Below are 19,205 nucleotides of genomic sequence, written 5' to 3' on the forward strand. Positions count from 1 at the left end.
CAGGGCATGCTAGAACTTCAGCTCATTGTGTGTGGGCCAGTGGGCTGAAGAGAAGCAATGGGAAGGGATGGTAGGTCTGGGCCTTCTGTACGTGATGAAGGCAAGTGCATTTTCAAGGGTGAGCAGGGGCCTCTCCTGGTTGGTACAGCTGACATGGTGGGTCCCAGGCCAGCCGCCCATGCTCTCCCTCTGCGCCCGAGCGGATCTCAAATCAGAAAAGGAACATCTTCTGGCTTCATTTGTCATGAGATTCTCCCAGATGACCCGCTCCCAGAACAGCTATCTATGGGCTCAAGGATACACATGGCCTTTGCTTTGTCCCCAAGTCTGTGCCTGGAACCTGGACCCTTGTGTGCCATTTTCACACTCAACAATTCCTGGAATGCTTATGCCTCTTTGAATGGCATCTCTGAACAGTTGTTTAGTTCACAGGCTAATATTTTCCACGCAGCACCTCCAAAGAAAATCTGAGTGCACACGGCCCCACGGAAAGAGCTGACTGCCGATACTCCCAGTGGCAGGACGTTTTTCTGGTGGCTGAGACTAAAAGCTGCAGAAGGATTTTCAGTTTCTCGGGGAAAGAACTGAGGGAGGGTCTCACTGTGCCCAGGGAAGGCGGCCCCCCAGAACAGGGAGGTGGGCTCCACAAAGCAAAGCCTCCCAGAGCATGGTGGAGAGCTTAGGGTAAAAACAGGCCTCTGTTCAAAGCCCAGTGCCGCCGCCCTCACTGTGGGAGTGTGGGCAGGTTACCTGACCTCCCTGTGCCGCAATGTCCTTAGCTGAAAATGAAGGGAGCAGAGTTTAGCGTCCAGGGTTGTGTAAGGATCTAACTGAGGAAATGTGCATATTAATTACAGGGTAAGTGCCCCCAAAGCGGTAGATGGTACTCTAGCATCAATACCACCAAGTGGAGACAATAGGATCCCAAAGAAATGGATTAAAGAAACCACTGGACAGGGGAGGGGGTGGGGCAAATTAGGGGTATGGGATTAACAGATACAAACTACTATGTATAAATGATAAGCATCAAGGATATATTGATGGGAATTATAGCCATTATCTTGTCGTAACTTTTAATGGAGTATAATCTGTAAAACTACGGAGTCACTATATACCTGAAACCAATACAACATTGTAAATCAACTATACTTCAATAAAAAAGGACCCCTGGACATCTCTAACATCGTTATGTCCCAAGGGTGTAGCACACAGTCAGCACTCGGTAAATATTTGAGGAATTTGATGAATGAATACGTGCTAGACCACGTCAGCCATGTAGGCAGCAACGGTGAGAAGCTGGTCCCTGGAGAAGCTAAGAAAACTTCCATGACGATAACAATATTATTAATAAAAGTAGCAGAGGATTCTATAACACTCAGGTGCCTGACACTACACCTCAGATCACCCTTGCAAGGTGGTGCTTCACCTCCATTTACAGAGGAGGACACTGAGACACAGGTCACATAACACTGAGTCACAGGTCACAGTCAGAGGGCAGAGCAGCGTCCACGTCTGGATCCTGGGGCAGGGGGACAGCAGGCTGGGGGCTCTCCTGGCTTGGCGAAGGTGGCTGGGGGCAAGGAGAGTGAACTCAGCTCAGGGTGGAAGGCGAGGAGGACCAGGGCTCAGAGACATGGCCCCTGCCCACCCAGGAAGGGCAGGATAGGCTGTGACCACAGAGACAGGTGATGGAAGAGAAGAAAACCAGGAGGAGCCTGTTTCATCTCCGAGCTGTACACTGAGAGGGTATGTTTACTCACAGTGGGCCGGGGCCGGTTCTCAGGGTTTCACGTGTACCAACTCAGTCCTCCCAGCCTGATGGATTCTGAGCTCCCAGGTTTGCTCGGCGGGCTGCTGTTCGTCTGCATCACTTTCGTCACCCAGGTGATTAATTTTAGCTAGAATAACAACACACAGCTATTCAGAAGAGCTCTGTTATTGACATTCCTATTGCAAACAGATGGCATGCCTGTTACAAAGCTCCAGCCCTTTTTCGTTTTCCTGTATCTCTCTTTCTTTCCTCTTTACCCCTTTTCTTTCTTCCCAAAGCCTTAGAATATAACTTTGTTCACAGGAAGTTTCTTAGGGGCATTTTTATCACCTCTACCTGAGGACAAACAGGAAAAATACCAGGACCAACACAGTCCTCCCAACATGGCCAAAGATGCTTGGATGGGGGACCCGCAGGGAGGGTGGGGTTGCTGAGCCCCACGTTGGGGGAGTGAAGCCACTTGCTCCCCAATTTGCTGAGACTACGGCCGTGAGGGCCCCGTCCGAGCCTTGGCCAGCTCCTAGGATGTGGCCAGACTTGTCAGCTGGGGTGTCTGCCAACCATCCTCAGCATATGCCCCAGGCACCCAGGAGAGAGAGACTGGCCAATTGGGAGCAGTAGGATGGGCAGGGCCCCAGAGCTGCCAGGGTTTGAGGCTCCCTGGAGAATTGGCCTGTTCTAGAGTCATGACCTTTGACAGTGACTGACTCTGTATCCGGGTCTTCAACCTTCCTTATTTCACAGGGAGGACTCGCCACACTTAGGCTCCACAGTGTCCCTTCCCAGAGCATTCTGGGCTGAAGGCCCTGCCTCCCTCCCTCCCCTGCTCTATCCCTGGTCCTGGTTGAAGCAGATGGGAGGGGTCCACAAGGGAACAACTTGGGTGTTTGAATCTCATCCCCTCTGTCTCTGCGTGAGTGTCCAAAGGACTTTTCTGAGCCATAAAGGGACCACTTGTGGCTCAGCATTCCCAGAGAAGTTCTTCCTTCATCTCAATACTCTGCTCGGAAACCTGGAGCCTTTCAGCAGCAAAAAATAAGCTACTGTGTGTGAGGTCCGGCTGTGCTGCCCTTCCCCGTCAAGAAGCTGGTGGCTGGCCCCTTCCTGAGCTACGTGGCCTCTCCCAGCCTGTGTGTCCACCTCTGGTGTTGGGGCTCCTTGGGTTTTGTCCCAGATGTCTAGCTTACAGTCGAGCTTCTCAGAGTGGTCCCCACACCAGCAGCAGCAGCAGCAGCATCACCTTGGAGCTTGGTGGAAATGCAGATTCCCAGGTCTTCTCACACATCTGCTAAGTCAGAATCTGCACTTTGATGAGACCTTGGTTGATCAGTATGCAATGGAAGTTTCAGGAGCCTTGACCTGCACCTGGCCATTTTCAATTCTGGCTTCATGTTAGGATCGCCTGGGGAGACTGTGCAGTGTACCAGTGCCAAATCCGGGGTGGCAGAGGGCAGAGCCTGGGAATCTGTAGTTTTCCAAAGCTGCCCCGTGATTCTGATAGGCAGCCACCGGTACAGATGAAGGGGCAGTGATGGGATCTATTTGCAACTTCCTTAAACACTCCCTCCTGCCTCCCCCTGGGGCAACAGAACCAGAACTTCCTTCCCATCCCTTTGTACCACTCACTCTTGCCTTCCTTTACTCCTCGATCTCTTGAGTTGTTTTTCCTTCTGTTCTGGGCAGACTTAGGAGAATCTCCTTGGATTTGGGGCTTGCTCTGCCCATCAGCTTTGGCCAGACTCGGGCCACCCTCCCTGGAAGCTCCACCTTGGTCTGACCTAAGTGCTCCCAGCTGTGGAACATTTATTTTGACAAGCCTGACTCCCGCCCAGCAAAAAGCAAATCTGCCCAAAGTTCAGCCTGTGGGCGTGACCAGTGACCAGCAATGCCGCCACCCACACAGCCTCACACTGACCTCGCTCTCAGGCTGACTCTTTCTGGTCTCCATCTGGCACAAAGAGGTGGCAGTGAGGTCCTTCCAGGGCCTGACCCACCCTCAAAAGAGCCCCGTGAGGCTTTCAAACCCTTCGGGGAAATAAGGTCACACAGAAACAAAAAGCAAGCTTGCTGAGGACCAAGAAAAGGCCCTTTCCTACCTTCTTTCTCTGTCTGAAAACAATGCGGGAGCTGGACAAACCAATCCCAGAGCCTTTCATTGTTCGAATCGAGGTCAAAGCCAGCACGTGAGCCAGAGGCAAGTATGGGAGCCCTGAGGGGGTGCATGACAGGGTCCAGCCTTGGGTTACAAAGAGGAGGGCCCAGGAGGGAGGCCTGGGGAGGATGAACCCAAGCCCTGTGGCCTGTCTGTATGTGTCATGGCCTCATCACATCAGCCAACATTTGCAGGTTCCCCCTGGGTCTGATCAAATCAGACCTCTCTCTGCACCGGGTGCCTCCTCTGCCCCAGCCCGAGTCTCCCCACCATCTGGGAAACTCTTCCACAGCTTGTGTTTCTCTCCTGAGCTTTCCCATCCCTGAGCCCCCAGAGGCAGGAGAAAGGCAGTCATTTCTTCGGCTGCTAAATAGGCCTGTTTTGTTGTTTTGCAAGTAGACAGCAAGTTAAGACGTCATTTGCTGTAGCTTCCAGCTACCTTGCACTCCCACAGTTGGCTCCAGAAGGAGGGCTTCGAATTCCTTGTTTCCCTAAGTTCTTTCTGTTCTCTCCTCTTCCTTTTCTGTCGCCTTCTCTCCTTCCACTCCAATCCCTTTCCTCCTGGAAGCCCAGCTCTGCCTCTTTCCTTACGCCACTGGATCGAAATGTTGGACTCTAGCCACGGTGAGGAGCCCAGGTCTGGCAGGTGCAGGTCACACATCATCTGTGACCCAAGCGGCATCACTGGTATCCTGAGGGTGGTGGTCACCCAGAGACTCACTCAGGGCACCTGGAGACTGGACCAGGCAGATCAGGGTTAAATCTTCCTCAGCTGTTCGACGTTGAGCACCTTGTTTAACTTCAATGGGCTTCAGCTGCCTGGTCTGTAAAATGCACACTGATCATCAGCTCCTACGGCTGGTGTGAAGGTTACGTGAGATCACAGCCGTGAGGACCGGCCAGGCGAGGTGCTCCGTCACCCACGTGCTGTCCCCACACGCCTGCCTCCTCTATCACTGTGCCTGGGACCTATTCCCCCAGGAGGCGATTCAAAGATCAGGCAGGAAACAGAGAAGTGTTTCTGCTGGAATGTGTCCCTTCACGACTGGGCCCGCGGATACCAGCTCCTCTTCTAGCTTTGTACTCACGTTTCCGTTTCCTTGGTGTAACTTCTCTGGCCACACGCCCCACTGGGCCACCAACTGTCTGTGAGTGACAGAAAAGGCCCACCCACGGGGGCTTGGGGAGTACGAGTGGAGTGTGGCCAGGCTCCTGGCTCTTACTGCCAGGGCTGTGGTCGCATCAGGCAACCTAAGCAGGTGTCAGGGATATAAATTCAGGCCTGGCGGGGGCTTCTGGGAGGAGGCGTGGCCTGATTCACATAACAGTGCTTGAAGCCAGGCCCAGGTGTGTTCAAGCCCTGGCCGCTAAACTCCATGACCTTGGGCAGAGTTATTTGTCCTCTCTGAGTCCTTATCTGTCAACTCTGCCAATAACCTCTTTCCTAAGGGATCACTGAAGGCATTGAAGGAGGTCACCTAAGACCTCTGACATAAAGCACGGTGCGATAAATCCCCCCCGCCCCGCCACAACACGATCTCCACAGCCTCACCAGGACACGTAATACAGCGCACTTGCAAAGCGCCCTGTGCCCCTTGTATACTTTCTCACATTGTATTCCCATCATGACCCTAGGAGGTAGGTTATGTTAGTGTCACACTCATCTTCCAGATAAGAAAAGAGAAGCACGGGGAAGTTATGTAACCGGCTCAAGGTCAGCCAACGTGGCAGAGCTGGAAGTGACTGTCACAGTGACTGGTGGGCAACTTGATTTTCACGGTAAGTTTTCCCATGGAACTTTGGAGGGGGGATGTGAGTCCTACGCCCCAAAGCGGACATGGCTCCAGAACCTTCCATGACCCCCTTGCCGAGGGAGCCCACAGGGAACACAGAAGAGTCAAATGAGGCTGACTACTCAGGGACTTTGCAGGTGCTGCCAGGTTCGTGGCCATCAGCTTCTGCTGGGTCTGCCTTCCTCCTCCTCGTTTCCTGGGCCAAACTTTATCAGGACGTCCCCTCTTCTCTGGAGCTCCTTCCAGCAAATCCATTAAAGGCAGGGACCAGGTGAGCAGAAACAGCCTGGATCTCAGAGATCTGGAGACTTCTAGCTACAAAGCATGAAGCATATTTACTTTGTCACCTGAAATTATTTTTGTTTCAAAGGCTTGATTTAGGAAGATCCAGATGTTCACCTGGTCTCCAATTGCTGAAGGAACGTGTGTTTTAAAGGCCAGCTGTCGAAGTACATGCATTCTGCCCTTGCCATTCTGTGGAGGCCGCCTGTGGCCTTGACGTTAAACCAGTTACAGTTCTGTGCTGACGGCATACGTGGACACGGCCAGGATTTCCCGTGCCTCCACCTCACCGTTTCCTCTCTGCCTCTGGGCTGGTCCCCTTCATTTCTCCCTTCCTCCCTCCCACAACTTGCTCAGATCTGTGGGTAAATGTGCAGAAATGTTCTGGAAAGTGGGGACATTTAGGCTCCAGGCAGACAGGGGTTCATAGGCCAGCTCAACCACTTCTGGGCTCTACACCCACGGGCAGTTTACCCGAGTGTCAGATGTCCACCTGGAAACTGTGAGATCACGTGAAGATGGTTTCGTTCGCAGCCTGGCGCAAGATAAAGGAGTAGTAAATGGAATAAGGGGATAAGCCTTTTGCCCAAAGCTAAGTGTAGTGTGAGGTGCGGTGTGTCCTTAGCACTTGTGAAGGGCCTGCTTCCCCCTTGTCTCTCTCCACAGCCCTGGCCTCAGCCATGGATCCTCCTGCCCTCAGATCTCCCTCCGATACGGACAGGCCCCGCCACTCCACGGACGCTTCTGTGACTCCCTCCCACCCAAGTAAAACCCACCCGTGCCGGTCTCTGCACAGGGTTCAGCCGGACTGACGAACTAACCTTGGCCGACACTTTAACAGAGTGAGGTGACATCTGATCGAGGCCCGGAGACAATGCTTCAGGGGTGCACAGGCTGCCACTCGCCCAGCATTTCCCAAACATCTGGACCAGGTGCTCGCTTCTGCCAGAGCTGCCAAGAACGATGCCCAACTCCCCAAAGGGGGACAGATGGTAACCAGTCTCGGCCCATGGCGGAAAGAAGATCTTTGAATTGGAGGTCACACCGCTTAGGTACCTGCTAGGCCAATCTGTGTGTCCATTATGCCTGCCTTCCCACAGCAAGCCGAGAGCCACGTGAAGGGACAGAAGGGCATCCCCTACAGCTGGTGCCCAGCTGAGGGTGAGGAGAGACGCTGCACCAGGGTCCAGAGATCAGGGCTTAGAGCTCACTCTGCTCATGACTCATGCACGACACAGGCAGCTCATTACCCGCTGTTGTGGCTAAAAGGCTGTAACAGCACCGGCCCCTCCCTGCCTCCTAACGGTGACTCGGAGGATTAAGGAGGAAACGAGCGCTAAGCTTGGTGAATGCAGCTTTGTCCCCCCGCTGGTCCCTCTGATTAGTCCACAAAACCGATGGGAAATAGCAAAGGTCAACGTTCTCTTTATGGGAGGTTGAGGTCCTCACTGGGTGTGGTTCTGAGCTCCGTGTCTGTGTCACCCTCATCTGGGGTGAGGCCCTGGGGTCAGACAGAAAAGGGGGGTTAGTGGGAACATCGTCCAAGCTCTGGCCACGTGCCTGGGGCATTTCACATGGCAAGTCAGCTAAAGGAATGCATCTTGCTGGGCCTTTTGGAAACTTCTGGTAGCAAAAACCACAGACTGAACAGTACCTGTCAAGGCTGGAGCGAGCAGGATGAAAGCTGTCTCTCCACGATGCTGGCTTTCAGCACTGGCCCCCCCTTGCTCTCCACTTATGTGATTTGGTTTTGTGGTCTCTCTCGGTGGAAAGCCTCTAGGACGCTAGTGGCTGAAGCCAGAGCCCTAGAAGGACAGGAGGAGGGAGAGAGGCAGATGGGGCGGCTGTGGCCCAGCTGCACGGAGCCAGCTAGGAGAGGCCACTTCCCTCCGTGCTGTGGCTTTTCCCACTCAAGATCTGGAGGTGCCTCGGTGAAAGGTCTAGGTGGGATTAAACCAATTCTGCCAGCCAAAGAATATCGCTCGCCATCCAGCTGTACCAGGATTGAGTCATCCACCACTGCCGTCACTGATCTTCAACACACCCTGAAAGGGGTTCAGGGTGGAGATCAGGAATGAGGTGCTCTGGGCTCTGGGAAAACTGGCATAACAGCCTTCGGTTAGATATTTTCAGGAGAAAATTTTATGAACACAAGTTCTTGCGTCTTCCCATACTTGGAAAAGCGCTAAAATCTTTAAGTAAGATGTCTATTCCCCGTGGCTAGCGGTAACCTTCTAGCGAGATGTGTGCTTGGTTGCAGGTACCCTTCTCCAAAATCACATATATGCTGACCACCCCTTCCCCCCTTCTGAACAGTTTCTCAGAGCCATCCGAGAGGCTGTGTCCTGGGCTATAGTCCTCGGTAAATCCCCAAATAAAACTGAAAGTCACAGCTCTCACGTGGTGTGTTTTTATTTCAGTCTACAGTTCTCCCAAATAATCCAATGGGGGGTAGAGAAGATTCTTTCCAGTTTAATTTTGTGTGATAGATCAGCGGGCCAGTACCAGTCTGCTGCCCGTTAGGAACCGGGCCACACAGGAGGTGAGCGAGCGAAGCTTCATCTGCCGCTCCCGGTCGCTCGCACTACCCCCTGAACCATCCTCCCCTGCCCTCCCACCCCATCTGTGGAAAAACTGTCTTCCAAGAAACCGGTCCCTGGTGCCAAAAAGGCTGGGGACCGCTGTGACAGATAATAATTCACACGGTTCAAAATCAAAATAATATAAATTAGATACAATGGGAAATCTCGCTCTACCTCTGCCCCAGTTCACTGATTCCTCCCACTATACCTGCTACTGTTATTAGTTTCTCATGTACCTTTCCCATATTCCTTTCTGTAAATTCAAACGTGTATTTTCACTCTGTCTTCTCCCTTAAGTGCACAAAAGTTTTAGCGTATGGTACATCCTGGTATCGGTCAGGGTCTCTGTAAGAAGCGAATGGCAGAGTCGAGCTGGATAAGTGAAGAAGAGTTAGTGAAAGGCTGTTGACAAAGGTGTGGTTGGCTGAGGGGGGAAGGAATAGGAATGTGAAATTCGCCAGGGCTGGGGACCATGGAGAGCCTGCAGGGATGAGAGATAGGAGATGCTGGAAGCCAGAGACTGAGAGACAGAGAGAGACAGCACTTTGCGGAGAGGCCTCAAGGTAGAGGGACAAGGTACCGCAATGCAGGGAAGGAGCCCGGGACTAAACACCTGCCCTCAGACGCCACTCACGCCCTGGATCTTCAGCAGGGCCCCCGTCAGCCAACCCACCTCAGGAGTCTGGGGCAAAGAGGCCTGTGTGTGTAGACGTTACAAGCCAGCCTCCCGAGACCCAGAGCAGGCCGAGAGGGGTGTGGGTGTCTCGCAGGGGGGCCCCCGCAGAACACGCAGGACACCCTGCCCCACCCCCGCCCCGGGACAGCTGATCCCGGAGAGCTTTCCACGTTATTTGCTGACGTGGCTACTGGCATTGCTTGGTTCCACTTCCCCACCTTCCCCGCCAGCACTGCCACCAAACTTCTCAGCCGCTGCTGCCCAGCACCCCACCCCAGAGGGTATTACAACGCCCTGCGTAATGTGGCGAAGGGTCCCAGTGTCGGCCAGCCGGCTGGGGAGATCCTTCCCTTCAAAACCAAGTGAAAATCTTCAGCTGCCTTGCACCTCCCTGCCAGCAGCAGCTCAGGGCTCTTGGGGATCCTTCCAAGCATTTCTGGGTACCTGTCACGTCGTCCTTGCCTGACCCCTCGTCCGGCACCCTTGTTCCTCACTTTCCCTCCTCCCCTTGGGCTCTCGGGCCACTGCCTGGCACATCACCGTCCTCACCCAGCCCTGCTGTCCAAGCAGGGACACGGCGTCCCCAGCCCCACACGGTCTGTCCTTGGGGTGCAGGGACAGCAGAGGAGTATCATGGCATAGATCAGTAACCCATTTAAAATTTATCAGCTGACCTCACTGCTGGCAAAACTCACTGCTGGCCCTGCCCCAGGGGCTCGGGGAGTCCTTCCTCAGCCACCTGTTCCCTGGTCTCCGGCTACTGTCCTGTTCCTGGGCTTCCCTCCCATCCTCTCTTCATTTTCTCTGTCCCCTGAAACCCAGCCCCACACTTGCCTGTCCTCGTCCTAGTCTGTTACTTTCTCTTCTCCTTTCTCACACGAAGCAGTTGAGCTCCCCGTTTGCCTCAAAGTCTCCTCCAGGTCTGGGTCCAATTACTCGCTCTCTCCAACCAAAGGGCTGTTCTCTCTCCAGCTGATTCCCACCGACTCAGTGCCATCCAGTAGAAAGAGAATATGAACCCCATATAAAATGTGAAACTTTCCAGTGGCTACATTTAAGAAAAATTAAAAGAAACAGGTGAGATTAATTTTAATATGCTCTACTTAACCCAATATATCCAAAATATTATCAGTTCAACATTTACTCAGCATAAAATTATGCGTTATTTTAATTCTGGTAAATGACAAGCTATTTGAAATCCGGTGTGTATTTGGCACTTAACGGCACATCTCCATTCAGACTAACCACCTTTTGCACGCTTGGTAACCACACATGGTTGGTGGTGACCATGCTGGGCAGACTAGCCCCAGAATACGGAAAGACCTGCGACCACCTTTTAAACAATAACCAGATTCCACCACTTAGTGGGTACAATGGATTCCTAGAAATATAAGCACTGAATTATGTCTGAGATGTTCACAGCTGGTGCCAAGATGCCCTCTGGAAGCTGTCACAAATGACGTTCTTGAAATTGCTGACTTACCATGTCATCACCAACACTGGATATTAGGGTGGATGGATGTAAAGTATAATTTGCATTTCCCTGGTGATGTGTAAGACTAAGCTCTTTTCATCTGTTTACTAGCCATATTCATATTCTCTTCTGTGAATTAATTATCTGTGCCCTTTACCCATTTTTCTATTAGATTTATTGTCTTTTTTTTGAAACTTGAGTTTAAGAGACTTGCTTTGTTCTCAGTGGGCCCTCTTCCATCTGAAGTGTTTCTTTGGCACTAGGATATTTTCTTCTAATATATCTTTTTATTTCCTCCTCTCCATTCTCTGTGTTCTCTCCTCTGGAGCTTCCATAAGAAAGGTATCTGTGCTTGACTTTACACCTCATGTCACAGAACTTAAAAAACAATGGCGTCTTTCTTTTTTCCTAACACATTTTTAGGGAATCCTTTAGCTTGATCTTCCAGCTTACTAATTAGGTTTTCCGTTATCTATTTAGCACATTTATTGAGTTTTTAAAACTTTGTCAGTCATGGCTTTAATTCCCAAGAACTCTTATTATATCTTTTTCATAGAGGCTTTATTTTTTAGGTGGATGTGATATTCTCTTAACTCTCTCTGGGATATTCATTTTAATTCCTTACAGTTTTCTTCTGTTTTGAGTAGTCTGTTTTCTTGGAGTCCATTCTATTTTTTTTTTTTTTTTTTGCAGTACGCGGGCCTCTCACTGTTGTGGCCTCTCCCGTTGCGGAGCACAGGCTCCGGACGCGCAGGCTCAGCGGCCATGGCTCACGGGCCCAGCCGCTCCACGGCATGTGGGATCTTCCCGGACCGGGACACGAACCGGTGTCCCCTGCATCGGCAGGCGGACTCTCAACCACTGCGCCAGCAGGGAAGCCCCCATTCTATTTTTGTGCCTCTCTCAGGCTCTGGCTTTTCTGAAATATCTAGCAATTCTAACGTAGCTGTTAACATTGTAGATGACCATCTGGGCTGAACAGTATTGGTGGCTGGGGGACACTTCCTTACCCCGATGAGAATCCCATTCCTCTGGCAGGGAATGCAGCTGTTGATACAGGAGCCAGCCTCAGGTGACTGCGTGTGCAGAGAGTGCTCAGTGGACAGTGGAAAGGGACCATTCACCGCCCTACAGTCCATCTCTAGCTCACTCCTTCACCCAGGTCGCGTTGCCTCTGTTCTGGAACTCTGCTGGGAAAATTCACTCTGTGATGACTGTGCATTTAGCCCTGTGGCATTGCAGCTTCGTTTTAATTTCTTCACCAACTTGTTCTTATATTTGTCTTATGTTTCCCGGAAATTTCTTAATCTTCTGGACATTGATCCCATTCCTCCTGACTGCCCACAACCACGAGCACTCCTATTTCTGAATTTCTTGTCATTTCAGTGGAATTTAGGGAAGAAGAGGGGTACACACCACTGTGTGCTTAGCCATGTTGAACTGTAAGACACTTATTCTGCACTTAGCATCATTTCATGAGAATGGTTGTCAGAAGTGAGTCAGCTGGATCAAAGAGCAGGAACATTTTTTGAGGTTGTCGATACACAGTTTAAACTGCTTGCTAGACTGAGGAGTGAAACAGAGGGAAAGGACCCAGCTTGGGCAGAGAGAGAGCTGGGTTACAATCACAGTTCCTCCCCTTGCCAGATGTGTAAACTGAGTCAGGGAACCTCTCTGAACTTCAGTTTCCTCATCAGTAAAATGGGCATGATAATGGTACCAGCATTTAGGAATACTGTGAGAGGGCTTCCCTGGTGGCGCAGTGGTTGAGAGTCCTGTGCTCCGCAACGGGAGAGGCCACAACAGTGAGAGGCCCGCGTACCGCAAAAAAAAAAGAATACTGTGAGGATGAACTGTACGAAGCATCTTCCCCAGAGCCCAGCCTATAGAAGGTGCTCAATAAATGCTGTTCGTCAGCATTGTTTCAAGTAAATGGTTTGTCAGCATCAAAGAATCGTGGATTCAACTGGGTGTTTGGAAAAGCATTCCCTTCTTGGTCATCGGCACTTCACGCTCTCAGATAAATCACTGCCCAGCTTGGTACCTCCATCTCCAAAGAGAGAAGTCTCCTTCCTGCCTGCCTTTCTGTGAAGGCTTCTGTGAAGATTCACTGCTGTTTCGAAAGCCCTTACAGATGCTCCAGTGAAAATCCCTGTGCATCCTTGGAGCTGTCTTCATTGGAAGGATGGGTCCTGAGCCCCTGCCACCAGCTCCAGAATGAATCTCCATGAGATTCTAAGCTTGGTCAAGTGTAAACTCCTGTGGAAGAAAAGATCTGGTCCTTATCCTGGGCCAACTTCCGGAAATGTAATTTCTTCCTCAGCTGGGACGTTGGGTCTTATGACTCCTTTTCCTATTTGACAACTTATTAATCAGAAATCTCCAGCAAACCTGCTCCAGGGAGGCGGGCTGAGCCCTCACCACGGCCACATGCCAGTCGAGGCTCAGGATGTCAGGAACCAAGTGTTTCTGCCCAGCCCAGATGAAGGGCGGCTCCTGTGAGAACCTCCAAAGTCACTGGCTCAGGGGTGCAATGGCCGGGGTCGGGGATGCAGGATGGCAAAGAGAGAAAGAAGTTTGTACCTGTAGAACCGAGGCAGGCCCAGTCCGGAGGTCAGCCAGGGCCAGCACTGTGAGAGGTCACTGAGGCGGGATTCTGGCAGACTGGAACTGAGGCCAAGGTGGGACGGGTGGGAACGGACGGGCAGGGGAGGGGAGAGCTCATTTGAAGAATAACAGGAAAGTTGTAGGGCGACCATGAGGCCTGCCAGGTTTTGTTTTTGTCTGGATTCAGTAAGCAGTCAACAAACAAACAAGGTGCAGGGCATGGACTGGACTGGGAACTGGCCTTTCTCAGAAAGAGTCACCACTATAAGAATCTCTTCCTTTCTCCCTCTCTCCTGGTCCCACTCACAGCAGGGTTGGTGGCCACCAAGCTGGAAAGGGGCAGGACGGAGGCAGGTAGGGCCAGCAGGAAATGCCTTCCGGAGGTCGAACCAATAGAGGGCATGGGGTGTGGGCGAGTCCCTCAAGGAGAAGGGAGGGTTCACTCACCAAAGGGCTCCTCCCCCATCCCTTTAGCTCCTCTCCCACACAACCGGCCCTTCCCTCTGCTCCCCAAAGGGCTGTGTGCAGCCAACACAGGCGTCCCATCTGTGAGCCCTGCTTTAGTAACAGGGTGACAATGACGATGGCTAAATACACGCCTTGACTTCTTGCTGGTGAGACAGAAAAGCGAGGCACAGAAAGACTGGAGAACGTGTTCAAGGGCACACAGCAAGGAGCGGGGAAGCAGAAGTCAAAACCAGCTGGTTTCTAGAACCTCTGCACAGTACAGGTGAAATGACCCCAGAAGCTCCAGAAGGAGTAAACGCCAAGGTTCCCAGAAGGCTCTCAGAGCACCCAGCACTGTGGGGAGGCAGCAAGTCCTATCGAGGGCTGGACTGGAAAGATGGTGAGCGGGTGTGAAGTCAGGAGCAGCCCTTGGGAGGTGAATTCTGGCTCCACTTCCCCAGTAAATCTCAAATGCTCCTCATGTTTGGGGAGATTAAGAGTAGAAAAAAGGAGAAGGAATGATTCTTAAATGCTGTCTGGACTCCCTTCTAGGTTCCAGCATCTCTCCCGGGTCCCTGCCCGATGGTGGAGGGCACCCCCCCACCTCCGTCGCTGACCTGCTTTCACGTCCGGGGTTTCCGGGTCTCCGCGTGCAACCTGCCCACCCTCCTGGGGGCTCACTCTTCTTAGATCTGAATCCTCAATACAGGGACTTCTTTTGGAGAAATAGCTAGATTTCTTTCTGATTACAAGTAAAATGCATGCTAAAGGCAAAAAAAAATAAATAAATTAGGAAATGCATGAACATAAAGAATCTTTCAAACAGTACATCTACAGGATAAAGAGCTATTCAACCATAAAAACGACTGAGGACTTTTGTGATATCTCAGTAGGGACAAGATTCATAATTACATGAGAAAAATAAGGTGCTGGACAGAGTGAGAGCATTGTCGACTTGCGCCAAATTCTCCCAAAGGGAGCTCGGCCAACGGGCGACACGAGTTGCTCTCTAGAAGGAGAACTGGGTGGCTTGGAGGAGATTTGTCACTAGATAGTCTTCTAGAGCTTCTGATTTTTATGCCATGTGACTGTATTACTTTTTCAAAGATTAAATAAAAATCTGAAAAAGAACAGTTTATTCTGTAGAACTCAGTGAAAATCCCTCCCTCGATATATATCCTTCCAAATTTTATTTTCTGTACACACACACACATTTTGTTTATTTCTATAATACTGAGATCATGCTACAATGAATTACAATCTGCTTTATGCCTCATTTACTATAGTGTGGATAACTTTCCATATTAGTATATATCAATCACATGGTTAATTTAAGCAGCTGCAAAGTAATTCGTGATATACTTTTACAATATTTTTTAACTCATTCCCTATAATCTTTAACTGTTTTATTGACATTCACGTACCATAAAATTCATCCACTTTAAGTGTACAGTTCAGTGGGGTTTAGTATATATTCACAGAATTGCGCAAGCATCACTACAATCTCATTTCAGAACATTTTCATCACCCCAGAAAGAAAACACACGCCCATCCTTCCCCTTCTCCCAACCCTAGGCGACCACACTAGTCTACTTACTGGCTCTAGGGATTTGCCTATTCTAGACATTTCTTATAAATGGAACCATTTGTGTCTGGCTTCTTTTACTTACTAAACTGTTTTCTAGGTGCACCCATGTGGTAATACGAATCCGTACTTTATTCTTTTTGTTGATGAATAATATTCCGTTGTATGGATAGTTCACGTTTTGTTTGTCCATTCATCAGTTGATGGACATTAGGGTTTTTTCTCCTTTTTGGCTCTTATAAATAACGCTGCTATGAACATTCACGGGCAAGTTTTTTTTTTAAAATATATTTATTTATTTAATTTTATTTTTGGCTGCGTTGGGTCTTCGTTGCTGCATGAGGGCTTTCTCTAGCTGTGGCGAGCAGGGGCGACTCTTCATCGCGATGCGTGGGGCTTCTCACTGCGGTGGCTTCTCTTGCTGCGGAGCACGGGCTCTAGGTGTGCGGGCTTCAGTAGTTGTGGCACACGGGCTCAGGAGTTGTGTCTCGCGGGCTCTAGAGCGCAGGCTCAGTAGTTGTGGCTCACGGGCTTAGTTGCTCCGCAGCATGTGGGATCTTCCCGGACCAGGGCTCGAACCCGTGTCTCCTGCATTGGCAGGCGGATTCTTAACCACTGCACCACCGGGGAAGCCCTCACGTGCAAGTTTCTTTTAACACGTTTTCAATTCTCCTAGAAGCAGAATGACTGGCCATATGATACAGCACATTTACCTTTTTGAGGAACCGCCAAGCTGCTGTCCAAAAGGGCCCCTCCACTTTACACTCTCACCTGCAAGGTATGAGGGTTTCAATTTCTCCATGTGTCCACCAACTCTTGCTATTTTCTGCGGCTTTGGTTATAGCCAACCTAGTGGATGTGAAGTGGTATGTTGCTATGATTGACATTTCTCTAATGCCTCATGACGACTAAGACACCGAACCGAGCATCTTTTCATGTGCTTGATGGCCACTTGTATATTTTCTTTGGAGAAATGTCTATTCACACATTTTAAAATTGGGTTGTCTTTTTATGTCTGAGTTGTAAGAGTTCTTATATACTCAGGATACAAGTCCCTTATCAGATATATGATTGGAAAATATTTTCTCCCATTCTGTGGGTTGTCTTTTCATTTCTTAGTGGTGTCATTTGTAACAACAACAATAAAGTGCTTTTATTTTAACGAGTCTAATGAATTGTGCTTTTTGTGTCGTGTCTAAGAGACCACTGTTTGGTTAAATGTTTGGTATAATTCACCAGTGAATCCATATGGGCCTGGGTTTTTCTTTGAGGGAAGTTTTAACATTACTAATTCAATCTCTCTACTTACTGTAAGTCTGTTCACAATGTCTATTTCTCCTTGAGTTCGTCTTTCTAGTTTGTGTCTTTCTAAGAATTTATTCATTTCCTCTTCGTTATCCAATTTGATAGCATACAGTTATTCACAGCAGTCCCTTAAAAACCCTTTTGTTTTTGTAAGGTCAATAGTGAAGCCCCACTTTCATTCCTGATTTCTGCTCTTCCTTTGTTCATGCTATAGCCCCTGTCCATTCCTCTCTCCTCTCCCCCCATCCCCAGTGTAGGGCCTGGACTCTGGAAGGTTCCACCCATTAATTGCCTTGTAATCCAATATGGTTAAGTGCCAATGGAAAACTGTTTTAGACCAACTCAGAAATGCAAAACCAAAACATCTTGGTGCGACCAAAATACTGCAGCTTTACCATCAGGGGTATCTCTGCTTGGTATCGTTGCTTGCACAGACCCAGTTTCCTGGGGTGGCATGGGTGACACTCTCATGCCAACAGGAATCAGTTTTTCTGTTTCCAAATGCACTTGAGAACCACTAATTCGGGACTTCCTTGGTGGTCCAGTGGGTAAGACTCCACGCTCCCAATGCAGGGGGCCCAGGTTCGATCCCTGGTTGGGGAACTAGATTCCATATGCATGCTGCAACTGAGTTCACAAGCCACAATTAAGAAGCCCACATGCAGCAACTAAAAAAGATCCCACGTGCCACGACGAAGATCCCACGTGCTGCAACTAAGACCCGGTGCAGCCAAAATACATAAATAAATATTTTTTTAAAAAAGAAAGAAAGAAAAGATTCTCAACATCTCTAATCATGAGGAAAATACAAATCAAAACCACAATGAGATATCACCTCACACCCATTAGGATGGCCACTATCAAAAACACAGAAAATAGGAATTCCAAAGCAGCCGCACTAATAAAAAAAAAGAAAAGAAAAGAACCACTAATTAGGGACTTCCCTGGTGGCACAGTGGCTAAGAATCTGCCTGCCAATGCAGGGGACACGGGTTCGATCCCTGGTCCAGGAAGATCCCACATGCTGTGGAGCAACTAAGCCCGTGTGCACCACAACTACTGAAGCCCGCACACCTAGAGCCCATGCTCCGCAACAAGAGAAGCCACCCCAATGAGAAGCCCGCGCACCACAATGAAGAGTAGCCCCTGCTGGCTGCAACTAGAGAAAGCCCGCGCGCAGCAACAAAGACCCAACGCAGCCAAAAATAAACACATAAAATAAATTTATGAAAGAAAAGAACCACTAATTATGTCCATCCTGCCCAAAGCTATTTGTTAGCTTTTTCCTTCTCCAGACTGAGAGATTGGCGGGAGGCGGGGATAACTTGGATTGCCTAAGGGGCATAGGACAGCCTGCCACAGCCCTGCCCAGACCCTGGATGCAACCCTCCACAGCTTCCCGGGGGCTGTCTCGCCTTGAGTCATTGCGGAGACGAAGTGCAGGAGGACACGGCCTTACCTGCTCAGTGTAGGCTCCATCACAAGGTCCCATCACTCAGGCTGTCATCCTGGCTCCGCCCCCTGGAGGAAGGGAGGACACCCTACAGCAGCCACCTTGCCTCTTGCAGAATCAGCCTGGTCAACAGGAAGATGAGGGGTAGGACCAGATGGCCTGAAGACCAGCCCAGCCACTTATGATCAGATTACCAGAGAACAATCTGAGCCTGGGGAAACTCACCCTCCCCCAGGCAGCATTCCCTGGTTTGGTCTTGAGAGTCAAGCTGCCTGGGCTGGAATCCCACCTTCATCTCCTACGGGCTTGCATGTGGCCTTGGGCGAATTCTTCAATCTCTGTTTTCTCATTTTCTTCATCTGTAGAATGGAGGCAATACTAGTATGTAGCTCAGGCAGTTGCTGGAGTGGTTGTGAATGAGATGAAATATATAACACATATACAGCTTTCCAACTGTGCCTGGTAGACAGTAAGCCCTGAAAAAATGTTAGCATTAAAAACAAGTCTGCCCTAAACAGAGACACAGATGTAGAGAACAAACGTATGGACACCAACGGAGGAAAGTGGCAGGGGTGGGGTGAGGGGGTAGTGGGATGAACTGGGAGATTGGGACTAACATGTATAAAATGGATAATTAATAAGAACCTGCTGTATAAAAAAATAAAATTAAAAAATTTAAAAAAACAGGGCTTCCCTGGTGGCACAGTGGTTGAGAGTCTGCCTGCCGGTGCAGGGGACATGGGTTCGTGCCCCGGTCCAGGAAGATCCCACATGCCGCGGAGCAGCTAGGCCCGTGAGCCATGGCCGCTGAGCCTGCGCGTCCGGAGCCTGGGCTCCGCAACGGGAGAGTCCACAACAATAAGAGGCCCGCGTACCGCCAAAAAAAAAAAAAAAAAATTAAAAAAAAACAAAAATACAAGCCTGCCCTTTTCAAGTTTAGCCAGTGCTCCTAGGCCTGCCCTCTGCAGCCATCTGCTGTCCCAGCAGCAGGAAATCTGCTGGGCTGCCATACATGCCAAGCACTGTGCCAGGCTGCCCATGACCCAGGGTAGGATGAGGAGATGGACTGGGGGAATCC

At 50.2% G+C, this 19,205-nt stretch overlaps 2 long non-coding RNA genes across 4 annotated transcripts in view; both read right to left on the reverse strand.

The window, feature by feature from the left end:
* LOC113610302 (uncharacterized) overlaps positions 1–8,602 on the reverse strand; it is a 53,356-nt gene extending 44,754 nt beyond the window's left edge. For all 3 annotated transcript variants that reach the window (XR_003429030.1, XR_003429032.1, XR_003429031.1), the window contains exons 1-2: positions 7,653–8,602; positions 1,761–1,898 (exon numbers count right to left, since the gene is read on the reverse strand). This is a non-coding gene — a long non-coding RNA (uncharacterized LOC113610302). The remainder of the gene's footprint in view (positions 1–1,760; positions 1,899–7,652) is intronic.
* An 11-nt stretch (positions 8,603–8,613) lies between these two features.
* On the reverse strand, positions 8,614–18,707 carry LOC113610303 (uncharacterized). The gene is made up of 3 exons (XR_003429033.1): positions 18,134–18,707; positions 14,402–14,548; positions 8,614–10,304 (listed from the first exon to the last, which is right to left on the reverse strand). It is a non-coding gene; the product is annotated as an uncharacterized LOC113610303 (long non-coding RNA).
* Positions 18,708–19,205: the final 498 nt, after the last annotated feature.

Source organism: Aethalodelphis obliquidens, unplaced genomic scaffold (assembly GCF_003676395.1).
Source record: "Aethalodelphis obliquidens isolate GAN/ISIS:26980383/991018 unplaced genomic scaffold, ASM367639v1 scaffold62, whole genome shotgun sequence".
Classification (NCBI taxonomy): Eukaryota; Metazoa; Chordata; class Mammalia; order Artiodactyla; family Delphinidae; genus Aethalodelphis; species Aethalodelphis obliquidens.